At 30.7% G+C, this 15388-nt stretch overlaps 1 protein-coding gene across 2 annotated transcripts in view; it reads right to left on the reverse strand.

Annotated features, from left to right (window-relative positions):
* LOC130452713 (monocarboxylate transporter 2-like) overlaps nucleotides 1–15388 on the reverse strand; it is a 377455-nt gene that overhangs the window by 168213 nt on the left and 193854 nt on the right. The window lies entirely within an intron of this gene.

Here is a 15388-nt window from a genome sequence, read left to right on the forward strand (position 1 = left end):
ACAACATAAAGAAAGAACTTTTTGTCACTAATTTCAGAAATTTCAATGAAAACTTTGCGGATATCAAATCAATAAATAAGTACAACCTTTCGATTCTGATTTGTTCAACTTTACTTATTGTATACTTATCTATTTCCTTGACATGAATTCGAGGACTTTCTTCATTTTAACAAAAGAAGTAATTTCGAAAGTCACATTCAATTTTAAAATGAACCGAAGATATAACGATTTCGTTCGTAACAGTTGCGATTACCAATGAAATTAGAGTGGTCAGTTAATTATTTCTTGACATTTTCACAATAATGACTGTCCAATATCTTGTAAATTAAAAATGTTAGATTACACTTCATTCACAACATACAATATTGTTTGCACTTCTCGCTTTTTATTAGAACTTCTTGCTGGTTTTTAATATTCATCTCGCATAATTAGAAATAGTAATGATATAATGTGTATTCCCGTTGATATTGAAAAGGCTGCAACAGAAGCTACATTTAAAATATCACTTGAAAAGTTCGCTCAACAGTATACTGCATATTCTAATTTTGATGTAGAAAGAAAAACGTTGAGAGAAACTCCATTTAGTGAATATAGTTGCATGTCGTAGTTAGCGCTAGCAGAACTGAAACGTGAGAAGTGAATAAAATCTGAGACAGAGCCAGACCAGAAATTTGTAAAATCAACTGTGTTCTGTGATCAGACGTTGAGTTGCACCCTTCTGAGAAGAAAAATGATTGGATTCGGTCATGAGGATGAAAAGAATGAACTGGAGCTCCATTTATGTCCATAATTTCAATCAGAATTATGTCATATATATATATATATATATATATATATATATATATATATATATGTGTGAGGGTGAATACTGGTTACATATCGTAATTCTTTAAAAAGAAACTAGACAAAGTACCATCACATAATGAAACACTCGTTAATTTAGGCAAAAATCAACATATATATCTTCTTTATAAGAAATAAACCTGTAAAAAGAAAAAAATTGACAGATATCGAAAACGAACGTTCAACACGCTCCCAGATCATTACCGCTACCGATAGGTTGCTACTAAGTTTTGAAATATGGCAACACTGATGTGAATATGTCAAACCGACATTGCCATTCTGAAATTTGACATTTTCAATGGTAAACGTTCTCAGAATGTCTTGTTATACGAGTGCTATTTGGGTTGTTCACAGATACTTAAAACGTGCGATAACTTTCAACGTAGATTAAACAAACAGCAGTGTGTCGCTTCGACTTTAGATGATGAAGCCACCATGATAAGCTGGTTTTCCGAATTCAATTGTGATCGCACTTTGCTACAGGATGAATTTTATAAAGGTCGTTCAAAAACCTGATATTACAAGATCATCATGCGACATACAATCGGATTGAGGCATACTTGGGCTTTAGTTTCACTTACATACATTGATTATTGTATGAACATATTGTCTATAACATCATGACAGGTGAAGAATCATGAATCTAAGCATATGAATCCGAAAATAAACAACAATCGACTGTATGGATCTTTTTCTAAGCAAATTATCGCCTATTTTTCAAAATAATTGGACATGTTACTGCCGTTCCATTAGAGCGGTCAATTATGAATGTTTCACCAGCATTTGCTTACTGGACGTGTTCAAGAAAATCAGGGAAATCTGAAAAAGTGGTTGATGTGTTCAAATATAAGTGTTTTGGAGGTATCTCAATCGGAATGGAAAAATAGTTCAACAATTGATTCAATCGCTTGCAAAAGTATATTGATTCTAATGGATACTATTTTGAAACACAATACAGCCATATACAATTATAAATATGTTTTCTACACGTTATCTCAAAACTTAAGTAGCAACTTCAGATATTGTGTCTCAAGATTGCGGATTAACTCAGAAGCAAACGAAGAAGCAAAGTTATGAATAGAATATTTATCCGAAATTCCATTATTTTTGTGGAGGCAATCATAGATAATGTCAGAAATAATATCTACGCCACTGCTACCTCTCCTCCTGGAGATACATTTGAATGTACGGAATCCTGGACTGTTTCTCAAATAGTCTGCGCAATTTCTTGGAGATTAAATATCGTCGAGCATAGAAAATGCTATAAATCCAGATTAACTACTGTAATATATATATATATTTTCTCTAATATTAAAAGCTTTGATAATCAAAAAAAAAGTATACTTGAGTGCAATAAAGTGTAGCTCGAAAAAATATTTTCGAACTGAAGTGAAATGTTAAGACATTGTATAGGTGCATGTTATGTTCGATTTCAAGTCAACTAGTGTTTCACAAATTTCATTTCATCTGCTTACCCATTTTTTTATGATCTGTATAAACTACATTGATCCCAATGATATTACAGACGGTTTCCTTAAGGAATGTACAAAGATTCTCGCAAAACTTTGCGATTTTTTGGTGAAAATGTGATCGAGGCACTATACAGAGGAGCTATGAGTATTATTCAAGTTATTTTATGTCCAATAGATTAACCGTTGATGCAGTACATATGATGATGATGCTAACTTGGAAATGACCTAAGAAAGAGCCAAGTAAAGATATGAAATATATGAGAAATCTACTTCAGCTCTCTAAAATAATTTAAATGACCATAGAAAACTCGAGTGGAATTATCCTGGCAACAATTAATAATTTTTTCTCATTCTTATATTATATTGAATTTACTGTTGCGGATCCAGTACCAAGAGAGGCTTAAATCACTTGATAGGTGGATCTTGGATCTTCTAAGAGTCATTTTTCACGTTTCCAACAATAACTATAAGAAGAAAAACCAGCATTAAGCAATATCCGTCTTCTTTTGAATTCGCTATACCATCGAAAACCAACTGCTCTTGAAATACTCCCATCACCAAATACACATTGTAATTGTTTAAGACTTTGATGTTTAGTAGAACTGACGTTGGATTCATAGTAAACAAAGTGCGCACATGCTGTCTTAACAACTTCATCACATACTCTGTGATTGCATCGACTCAACTGCTGACAGAGCTTATTACTTAAGGATGTTGGTATTTGAAATGCAGTATTGCCAGATTTAATTTCTGTATTTCCGTGGCATCTTAAGACACACTCAATTATAATTGTGGCATTTGCTTGTCATGTTCCTCACCATTTTGCCATTGAAAATTAGATTGCATTTCTTACCAAAAACTTAAGCAAATGTCTCAAATTACTAAAATGAAAAAACCAAAGTGGGCATAGGTTCACGTAATATTCTCAGATAGACAAAGATATGTTCTTTCATAATTTTGAACAAATGCTAGGAACGCACATAATATTGGCTCGATAATCAAGTTATTCCAATATAAAAGCTGATTCGATGTGAATCAAAATTTTTTTGAATGAATCATTCGTAAATCAAATATTCATATTTATATTCATATCAATGAATTCGAAAATAAAAAAGTCTGTTAAAATATCCAATTTTGAAAGTTTTGATTGAACTTTTTATTATAGTTTTGATTGGAAATCGTAAATACATTTTGTGCTTTCCGATTGCAAAATCATCATCAAAAATCGAGTCAAACCTATAAAAATTCGAAGTTTATCATTCTTTTTCAGGATTTGATTATTTTTTATTGAAATGCAAAAAGCTTATAATTAAAATCAATATGGAAATGTACAGCTATAAATCTCATTTAAATGTGTGTACATGTTAATATATAGTGCGTTCGTAAAGTAACACAACGCATATTTCGATTTCTCTTGAATACTTTTCTGATTTTTTTCGATAAATTAGGCTATCGATATAAGGTGATCAGAATTATGAAGGTGTATGGAACAAATAATTAACATTTTTGAGCATACTGTATCTATTCCTGGATTTCAATAATCTATTAGGTACATGACAAATACAGCGATCATATTTTCACTTTTTGAAATATAATTTTTCCCAAAAAGGGATGACCGACGGCTGGAATAATTTTTTGTGTTCAGTACACTTTTCTTTATTACCCCCACAACCCCAAGTTGATAGGGGGTGGGGTATGATTTGTATATAATCAGCTTCTATAAGTTCAATTTATTCGAACATATTTTGTTTGTATCGTGTTTTTTAAGTAAATGTTCTAGAATATTGCTTTATCGGCATTAATAATTGAAGCGTAAATGGTAGTTTCACAAATTTATTTTGAAATTGAAATTTAATATCAATGATTTCTGTTAGCTTTATTGATGTCTTCTCTCTTCACAGAATAATGCAAATTCATAATTTAAAAGTTATTATTTGACACTACAATGAATGCATACATTTAAAATCAGAATCAAACTTTGAAAATTTACATCACAACGAAAAAATTGTATTGAGAGTTTAACAACTGATGTCGATACAAACAAAAGTTTTCAGAAAAACTTTCATGTCAAAAGCTATAAAAGACATTTTTTATTCCAAACAACAATTAAGAAAAGCAATAAAAGACATTTTGGATTTCAAATAAATATTAATGCTTCCGACTTACTAGTCCAATTTTTCTATTTATGAAAAAAAACTTTTATATTGGATCAAGCCTAGAAGAAGTATTATGGTTATGTTCTTGAATCATCAGTTACATGATATAGTCCAGTCAAAGTTAACATTTTTCCCACAGCAACGAGACCAGTCAATTCTGATATTTTGGCTGTCAAAAACATTTAGAAACATTATATATTATATATAAACTTCTTTAATTTCTTATTTCTTAGACCTTTTGATATTAACACATCTTAATATTTTTAATTTTAGGTCCCTTCTATTTTCAACTTAGTTTTCTTAATAATTTTTTGGAGATAAAATTTGACGTTTCGACTTTTCTTTAAGTCTTTATCAAACGTCAATTTTATCTATCTTCCAGAAATTATAAAAAAATTAAGTCTAAAACAGAAGTTACCTAAAATCAAGAACATTAAGATAATGCATATCAATGTCAATTTAAATATTCAATTTTAAATACTATATGGAAGTGAGGATCGCGCCATTTAGCGTTACTGGGAAATGTATAACTACCTGTACCAAATGCGACGCTCTTTGACTTTGTCTTCAGTCGAGTCTCAAGCCCGAACGAGGGGTGTTAAGCTGCTCTAATGAAACGTAATAACGTCGAAACTCGTCAGTAGTTACACCTTCTCCTTGCAATTGAGGGCTATTGGAGATGTTAATATCGACAATATAGTTTTACAGAAAACAGAAAATGCAAGAAATGAGTTTTGAAATATTCTGCGCGTTCTCTAGGTTTCTGGAAAATGGAATTCGGTTTCAGACAGCCAAAATACATCGGAATTGGTCTCGTTGATGTGGGGAAATTTCTCTGAAACAGTGATTTTTGTCTTATTTGCGTGGATTCTTGATAACTCCTATTACCGCTTTGGATATACTAATTCTAAAGTAATTCAACTCCAGATATGTATCATCTGATTCTTCAGCTAGTATTTGCACCATTACCACATTCACCTTCTTATTTGAATCAAATGTCATTCCAACCATAATTCAACAGGCTTGTGGATGACATTGAAATAAATCTGGTAGAAGAGTAAACCCTCTAGCGTCGATAAAATATAGCTTTGTTTCTGAGTATTTGGATTTCATCTGGTTAAAATTGTGCCATGAAACCTAACCTAATCTAACTTAACCATGAAACATTTTTACTCTTAAAGAACAATAAAATACTCTACGTAGTTGGAAATACCAATACCTATACGTTACGTTTTCGACTTTGTCAGCTGTTATTTACTCAGCTGATTTTTTCATCTCTCATCATAAGAGCTATTTGTGTCTCCCCTACTGGAGCTAAGCTGAACATATATGCTATTGCTCTTCGTACGGTCAGAGTATTTATAAATATTATGATTTGAGACGGCTTTAGGGTCGATAATTCTCCGCTTTTAATCTCGGTCGACCCAAATAATCGGGCACTGGTGCCTGCTGTGCATACAGAAATGATGTGTTTCGGTGTTTTACCCTTTTCTCCACAAAATCTCACTGTAGTCGGGTTTTTCCATTTTTATCACGCTTTTATTAGCTCAGAATTAATAGCATCGTCCTTGTCCTCGCTGTTTTCAGTTTTTTCTAGTTTTATTCCATATTAATGATAATAATCTCACTTAAGCAGTTATATCATTCCTATAATAAGAATTGTTCCTGCCTTACTAGTTTGATCAACTTAAAAATCGTGCTATTTAGTTTTTTCTTAACTAAGATATTAACTTGGTAAAGCCCCTACTTATTTGTAATTAACTACCAATTTCTTTATAGGCAATTTATAGATAACTGTCTGATATATAAAAGTGATACTTTGGATCATTAAAAATGCTTATTGTATGATATAATTCAGATTTAAAGTGTCTCATAACGAGCCACATAAAACTACTTCTTTTTTAATAATCAATGCCAATACTGAACACACTATTTACCTGCACTTTCTGAAAACGAAAACCGAGTCGCTCAAATTAATTGTAGGTGTTGGTATAGGAGCAGTGTAAACAGTGTGTTCAGTATGAATATCACTAATGGTTCCGGAGCTTCAAGTTCAATTAATTTTTGATATCAACGGTAGTAGTAATATGAAACATTTTTTCCTGCTCAACTTATTCTTCATAATTTCATGACAAAATTTTTTGATATTGTTGTGGAAATCTATCTAATGGGCCTCATTTTTCAATATATGAACACACGGAATCCTTTCCTTCCTCCATGCATCTTTATCTTGGGAGAGTTGCGGCTATTTTGGTTAAGCGTGAGGTATGCCTCGCGAATTTCTGTCCTCTACCTAGAGACGTGCTTTACATTTTTTATATTTCGCATCCAGTTGTTCCGTGTCCTCTTTGCCAGTTTGATGCTTAACATTTTTCTTTTCACTGTGGGTATTTTTCTTTTCTTTATATATGACAGCTTTCCGAATGAGTCCATGTTAATCTTATTCTACTAGTCATTTCTTGACTTTGATATCTTTATTCGGTTATATCATTTGATTTTTAATTGCTCATGATTTTCGATACTTTATAGTTTAATTCCTCAATCATCCTTTGCAGTTACCTTTTCATCTTTATTAACAATATGCCATCTGCATATCGCAAGTAAGATATTGAGGAGGTATTTACCATATTTATTAGTCACTTTATGATCCCGCCGAAATTTGTAGAAAAAGTCGTCTAGTATTTGATGGAATACTTAAGATCACATGGTATCTCCTTGTTTGACTTCCCAGCATATCGCAATCGGTTTTGTTTGTTCAATTAGTTCCATAGTTGCTTATGCTTTCAATATATAATTTCATTGTATACAGATGAGCACATGCACTAAAACCTTTTGTAAACCTTGTTGTGCTTTTCAGACTAGTATGTTTGTCTAATTTGCAAGATAATAATTCTAAAATACTACGAATAATGAAAATATTTAGTGTGAGAACTTTTTTCATATTTTTAGTGACATCTGTGAGCTCATTACCCGATGTTGATTCTCATATATTAAAAATATTAAAAATTTGCGAAAAGTGAAATTGCTTAATGGTTTTTCGTGGTAACGACTATCAAATGAAAATTAATGACTGATACTCTTGTTTTTTTTTCTACAAATATTACATTTTCATTAAGGAAAGGGATGAAAATTACCGTCCAACAGTAATTATCATGCCATCGTGATTTTTTTGACAGCTTTCAATTTTTTTATATCAAAAGCTTGAGATGTCGGAGACTATATATCGATTTATCTTTCCGTTATGTTAATAAGGAAATTTTCTCAAATTCTCCCTTTCATTATCATAAATTTGTCATTTTTTCTTATTATATATTATAATGTACTCAATCGGCAAAGTAATTAGCATTATACTTTTCTTGTCACGTGCAATACGATCAATGTGGATTAGAAAATTTTTAGGCAGATAAAATGCCATCAATAAATCTATCGTTACACAGTGGTGTACATAATTATGAAAAATTTTGAAACTTGTCAAATTTTAAGGATCGAATTTCTTCAGTACGAGCATGTAATTTTTATCTGGTGACCGTACATAACAATTTCTTTCAAAATTTGAGTAGAATTTGGTGAATAAAAATATTATTTTTAATTATAATATTTAAAATAAAGAAAAATTCTTTCACATTTATTATATTCCGTACTGCTCTATTGTATAATATTTTATATTTATAACTAGGATTTCATAATAACTTCATTATTGAGATCCTTATTTATGATATTCTTCTCTACCCATAATTATCATATTGTATTTTCTGAATTTTTTTTTATCCATCCACTTAAACAAATTTGTATGATTTACTGATGTGTAGTATTCGTCTTATTACAATTGTCTACATGAAAATCGACCCTTACATCAAACTTAACGATTGTGTTGAAATTTTATACGAATATGTTTTGGAAGCTGATGCATCCAATTAATTTGTTTTTGTGTCTGACTTTCATAAAGAGTACACAGCTCGTAACAAGTACGAGGCATATTTTTTAAATAAGTACCGTTTTGGAATTAAAAAAAGAAGTGCAAAGATATCTGTACCTTAATCTACTTTTCTACATAATTTCCGTGAATATTGAGGCCTTTGAATATTCTAGACCAAGAATATAATAAATATTCCTCCTTCATTATTTTCTCTCTATCTTTTTTTCCATTGTTTTGTAGCGTGCTGAATTTAAATATTGTTGTTTTCTACAACAATGCTTTAAAATCAAAATTTTAAAATCAGTAAATACAATCATCGCTTTTTTCTCTTCCAGTGAACGAGGTCAAAGCATGATATTCCAATCGATTTCATATTATTATTCCCTTTATTTCTATAATGGAATTTTTCATTTGGTGTCCCATGAACTGTTCTACTTCCTAGATAATAAACATTTCAAACCTCTTCTATCTACTTACTTAACCTGACTATATTCATTCTCTTTTCCCATTTCTATTTTCATTTTCTGTACTTCTTTTTGTTCCCTTGTTTGCAGTCGTTCGGATCAGTTTTCTATGTTTAATAATTGTTTTTTCTAATTAAATTTTTTTACAAAAAAATTAAAGACAAGAAGAAGCACAATAAAAATGAACATAGCAGTACTACAACGAAAATATAGATCCAATAAAATTTGTGTTAATAAGTGAAAAAGAATTTTGATGTAGTGTAAAAGAGAATATTAAGAGGGAGAGAATCAGACTTTGAAAATAGAGAGAAGAGGTTTGGAATGTTGGTATCTAGAAGGTAGAACAATGAATGTAAAAACATAGGAAAAGGCAATCAAAGGATATTAAAGAAATAATAATATGGATCGATTGTAAGATTATGCTTTTATTGGGTTCACAGGAAGCGTTGAAGGTACCGAATTATTTCTAAATTTTGGTACAAAACAGGAAGAAAAGAGAAAAGATACAGAGATAAAAAGGAAGGAGGAATATTTATCATTCCAAATTAAACTATAATTATAGATACCAACTAAGTCACAGGAGCTTACAATGAACAAACGTATGAGTGAAAAAGAACATTTTGGAGAGGTGGGCCAATTCGTTTCAAGGCATGTACTGTAATACAAAGGAAATAAATAGGTATGTTTAAAAAACTGTTTAAAACTGTACTGTAATAATAAGATGAACATTGAACTACATCTATTATACAAATTTGTCGATGAATGATAAAAACTAAAATACTAGAAAATATAATACAATCATTATAGGTACAGTAGAATATCATAAATAGGTATAATGAAGTTATTGGAATGATTTAACTTAAAATAGTATAAAAATAAAGTTTCATACAAAAATGTTGTTTGTAAAAGACCGTACCAAACGAGGACTGATAATTTATTTTAATAAGTCAGCTTTTAAAGTCATGGATAGTTATTAAATTATAAAGTTTCTAATTTTTCTATGTTTAAGAAAGTTTCAAAATTTTTTGATAGATGTTTTGCATTTATGCTTGAATCTAAAGACTCATTTTCTAACAAATTTATTAAAATTTCTATATAGGAAGGGAGATTTCATTTTTTTCTCTCAAAAATTGGGACTGATATATTGATCATATTGATCTTATCGTCAAGCTCAAAGTATGAATCTTGTCGAGGAAGGATAGTTTGTTATTATTATCATTATGTATATGTACTTGACAAAAGATCTTGAAACTTTCGGAAATATTCCATTAGTTAAGAGAATATTTTTAACCCTGTGTTGTTCTCACTTCAATAATAATTGTCGGATTCGCAACATCTAAATAATTCTAGAACCATATATTTTGAAGCAGTTGGTGTTTAGAGTTCTGGATTTAAGTACATGTGACATCCTCTGGAAGTTATTTGATTTGGTTTGAACGAGTAACTGTTCTCAACAACGGTAACACAGAGTCGGCAATGAGGTAAATATGAGAAAATTTTCATTTTTATTCACTCAAAGCACTATTAAACGAATTACTTGAAAGAGAACAAAGACTGTTAAAGAGTTGGAACGAGAATAATTGTAACAAGAACAAACGCTGCGTAATTGAATGCCTACTTATGAATCAGGTGAGCTAAATTGTACCTCTTTCTTAGAACATGGTCGAAATTAATTATTCATCGTAAATCGCAAACTTAGCCGGTTCGAAGGACTATTGAAATATTATCGCTGTTACGATAATAATTGTTGAAAAAATTAAATAACTACTAAACTATAGAAATAGTAATCGCTCCTAAGCTAGGCACGTTCTAGACACTGAACATGTTACATGATATTAATCGGATTAACTATCATCATTTACCTTTTAAATGGTACCGAACATATTTTGGTAATTGCTTGGTTTTATGTTATGTCCATAGTTCACGTTAGACTTATTTCGTTTTTCATAATTTGAAATGTATTCACATAAACTGAAACATTTGTATAATTTTGGTAATCTTCTTTTAATAATCGAATTACGGCGATGGACTTTCCAACAGTTCACGGTCTTATACAAATAAAAGATCAGGAAATAACTGGAGGTGAGAAATGGAAGGTCAAATGGAATATCAAACGTTTCATTAAAACATTAAATATACTTTATCAAACGTTCTTTGTTTTGCTTTCAAAACTGAATATTAGGTTAATCGTATATTTTTGGTATTTTTTCTAGAGAGGGTAATAAAAAGTATATCGTAGGATACCTGTTAGAGAAGAAGAAAAGCATTTTGAATGAGATATGGCGTAGATTTGAACTATCTAGAAGCTGTAATGCGATGCTAAATGAATCTCCTTTGAATGCTCTTTTCCTCGTTTTTCCGTTTTGGTTTCTGTGATTCTTCATATTGAAACAAGTAAACAGTTGTCGCACTCTTAGCGCAAGATACTATAGTGCATTTTTTACTGTTAGCAATCAGTAACGATTAAAAAAAATTCTTAATTTATACAGTGTGTCTACTTCAGTTGGAATAATATGGAAAACTTTTTTATTAGTGGTTTTATGGAAAAAAGTTACTCTTGATAAAAAGTTTTGCATAGTCGAAAAATTGAAATGCCACCATCAGATATCATTTTTTTAAGCAGTATACGAGGTTTGTCGCAAAATTTGATTTTTGTGCAGGAGTAAAGTATCTTCATTTTTCACAATTCAGAAAAATGTTATTGAGTAAAGTTGTTTTGAATTAACAGTTATATCTCAATATGCAATTACAGTCATTTATTATGAAAATTCAGGTTTTGTGATTATTTACTAATCATTCCGTATTAATTATTTTGGCTGCATGTAATTTATCTCTCTTACCTGTTAAAAATATGTTTACCTTTCTACTTATTACTGTTTTTGAACAACCTTGCAATTTTCATACGTAATGAATGTATTATAATTATTTATTGAAGACATTAAAGAATCCATACAAAGAATATTTATTGAACAGAATCCAAATGGACTTCTTCATCAAATGGTCCCCGCTGATAAACCTGCTGTTTTGAGTAACCCCATAAAAATTCAACGACATTCATATTAGCAGACCTAGGAGGCCAAAAAATTTTGAATTTTGGAAAAGTACTCTAACGTTTAATGTACTATGGATGAAAGCACCGCCGTGTTGGAACCAAATTGTCATACGTTCTTGTAGAGATCGTGCAAAAAATCACTTACTTGATTTTCTAATAATTGTAAGTATTGTGGGGCATTTAAGGAATGTGGAATAAAAGGTACAACTGATTTATTATTGTATACACCATACCATTCGTTCTTTTCAAAAGAAAATTGGTGTCGACTTTTTATTACGAAGTTTGGATTACTGTTAGATCACCAGGGACAATTTTGTGATGAGACGGTTCCGTTTGAAGAAAATGTTACCTCATCGAAAAATATCATAGTTCTTGTAAAAAGCGGGTCTTCATCCAACTTTCCTTGGATCAGAGCGTAAAAAATCATAAAACTTGTATTTTCATTATAAATGGCTGTAATTACATATTATAATATAACTTTTGAATCAAAACAACTTAACTTCATGACATTTTTCTGAATTGTGAAAAATAAAGTTACTTTAATCTTGCCCAAAATTCAAATTTTTTCAACAAACCTCATATAATGCTTCAAAAAATTGTAATCTGGTGATTGAATTTTAACTACTAGACTATGTAGAACTTTTTATCGAGAATAACTTTTTTCATAAGACCGCTAGTAAAAAAGTTTTCCATAAGGTTCCAGCTTAAGTTTGCATGGAAAATAAAACAAGAAAAGTGTCAATATTTTCATTTATTTAATAATTTTGCCCTCATTGTTTCTTGACAATTCTCATAATAATTAGTTCATGAAATGAAAAATGACATGAATAGAAATCTACTGAAGCCAATTGACTTCTATTGTTATTTAATATTGATCAATATCTTATAATTGACGTCTATTGATGTCGATTCAGATTCACGTCAATTCATGTCATTTGGCCAAAAGGATCAAGGAGATCACATTTTAGTTAATTTAAATAATTTTTTCCCAATAATACAAAAAAATTTCTTATTTCGATACATTCATAGAACCCGAGCTCGCTACATGCTTCCTGTGAGGATATATCACCGCTAAAGACAGGCGAACAGATGCACGAACGGACAAAGTGCTAGTAATCCCACATTTTTTTTTAAAAACCATACAGTTCCGATGTTTATGAGCAGTTATTTGTTACCAATACATTATACAAATTATAATCAAAGTAGTTTCTAATTGGTCAGTTTTTTCTAGTTTTTTTTATAATATCGACAAGATTCATCTTAAACGTCATAAAATAAATTACGTCACACGAATTTCATGATTTTTTGCCTCTCCTCCCGTTCTTGTCACAGCTGGTCTTATTATCTTGAAAACCTGGACTTTGAATACACTTTAAATTAAATTTTTCATAACTGGCATAGCAGCCACTTTGTTCATGTCTTTTTCATCAAACCATACAGCATCATCGTCATCATAAACACAAGGTTCTCTGGCACGTCTAGCAGCAATTCTTTGAGATAAAACTTCTTGTTGCGTCTTATGGAATTGCTTGTGTTGATTAGTGGCTTTGTATGAATCTTAATATAGTTCACCCAAATTATTTTTTTTTTCATTTTAAACGTAGAGTGAGTGGTTGACAAACCAATTGGTATGTTATATTTATACAGATAGTTGTTTAGGGATTTTCGTAAAGTTATAGTTTAAATCTCGAGTATTGACATTTAGATTATAATAGATTTTGAAATGTGACGTTAGGAAATTCATGATCACCTAAACACCCCCTTGTCAAACAATGTTACATTTAGTCGATCCTTTCCTACCCCTTTAACGTGTGATGTAATATCCAGATACCTAAAATTCCTGGAAATAGTAGAAGAGATTGGAAAACTATCAAATTTCAGTGAATAACTACATTAATCTTTGTTTTTTGTTGGAAGATATGAATAAATCCACATTACATCGGAAAACTTAGAAGCCGCTTGTGTCAAGTGGTTAATAAACAGAAATTAGAGGAAACTGGAAACTATCTTGATTTTGGAAATGAAGTTTCCAATTGAGTCACCAATAGAAAACCTATTATTTTTTAAATTCGATAAAAATAACGCTTGAGGAGAAATTCAAATTTTTATATTGGGCAATAGAGTCCAAAAATTGATAATCCTTTTTCATTTTCCTTGTCTACGTACTGTCTACGGATGATTCATAAAAATAAAATGAAATTTCCTTCTGCTCTTTTGAATAAATAATAGCTCTAGAACTCTACGAAACGAGCTAATCAAGGAAATTTACATTTGTCGGGGAAAATGTCAACTACATCAACATACATACATAAATCGGGTTCAAAACGTTCTACGACGTTGTCCGATGCCTAATTGCTACTCTTCACTGTCGCTGCAGTTCTTATCGTTTAGATTTTATTCATATTCTGTATACTCATTCCCTTGCATACATGTTAATATTAGTCTTCCTCTCTTTTTGTTCTCCTATGAGATCCACATTATTTTTTTTTTGGATCCCTCCTCCCCCATATACTGCACGTTCCCGTACCAAATCAATTGCTTTGCCTCAATATATTCTATGATTGTTTCTCTATCATCTGTTCCATCTTTGTCAAAAATAACTCCCAGATATTTATAGTTCTCGTTATAATTTTGTTGTTTTCTAGTTGTATGTCGTTTGTATCCTCTCCTATACATAAGTACTGTGTCTTTTCTACGTTCATTTGTAGTGCCAGTTTGGAGGGTGTGAAATTTTTTCAACAACCCTCAAATATAGCATAACAAGAATTAGAACGATTTAACTAGAACTAGAAAGTAAGTAGTCTTTTGCATTTCAATACTTTTAACTTTGAGTCCTCGGCTAGAAATTCTCCTTCAGCCTTAGTCGGAGAATCTACAACTATATTAGCATGAAGTGAATAATTAATATCAATTTGAACGCCATCAGATTTTTAGCAAAAGAAAAATTGAAGGAGAAAAGCTGGACCAACCTTATAAAGAATTAACGCTAATGGAATTAACAGAAGTAGTCCCAAAACACGATCTTTCAAATTGATATAAATTACTGGAATCACTAAAAGAAAAGATTCCGCAATTATATATTTAATAGAAAATAGCATTGAAGACACAAAAGGAATACAAACTTATAAGGTGAAAACGTCAACTCTGGACTGGACTAAACTTTCAAATTTAGTATCAATCAGAGATAATCAAGTTCTAGTTAATAGGGTGGATACTTAATTCACCAATTCTTGCGTTGTTTTTTCTCGCATAAGTTTTATGGCATGAGCTAAGCTTCTGAAACTTTTAAATTCAGTTTACTCAGAAGATTACAATTATACTATCTGCTTTTTGTATCACAATGGATGGCTAATTCTTTTATTAAATTACAATCTTGCATAGTCGTGTTGCTATGATTCGGCTTTGGCTTTAACGCACTCGTCTTTAATACGTCTATAATAACATTTGAATGTAGCAACACATCTTTCTAATGTTTGGATGGAAGA

The sequence above is a fragment of the Diorhabda sublineata genome, chromosome 2, assembly GCF_026230105.1.
Source record: "Diorhabda sublineata isolate icDioSubl1.1 chromosome 2, icDioSubl1.1, whole genome shotgun sequence".
NCBI classification, from domain to species: domain Eukaryota; kingdom Metazoa; phylum Arthropoda; class Insecta; order Coleoptera; family Chrysomelidae; genus Diorhabda; species Diorhabda sublineata.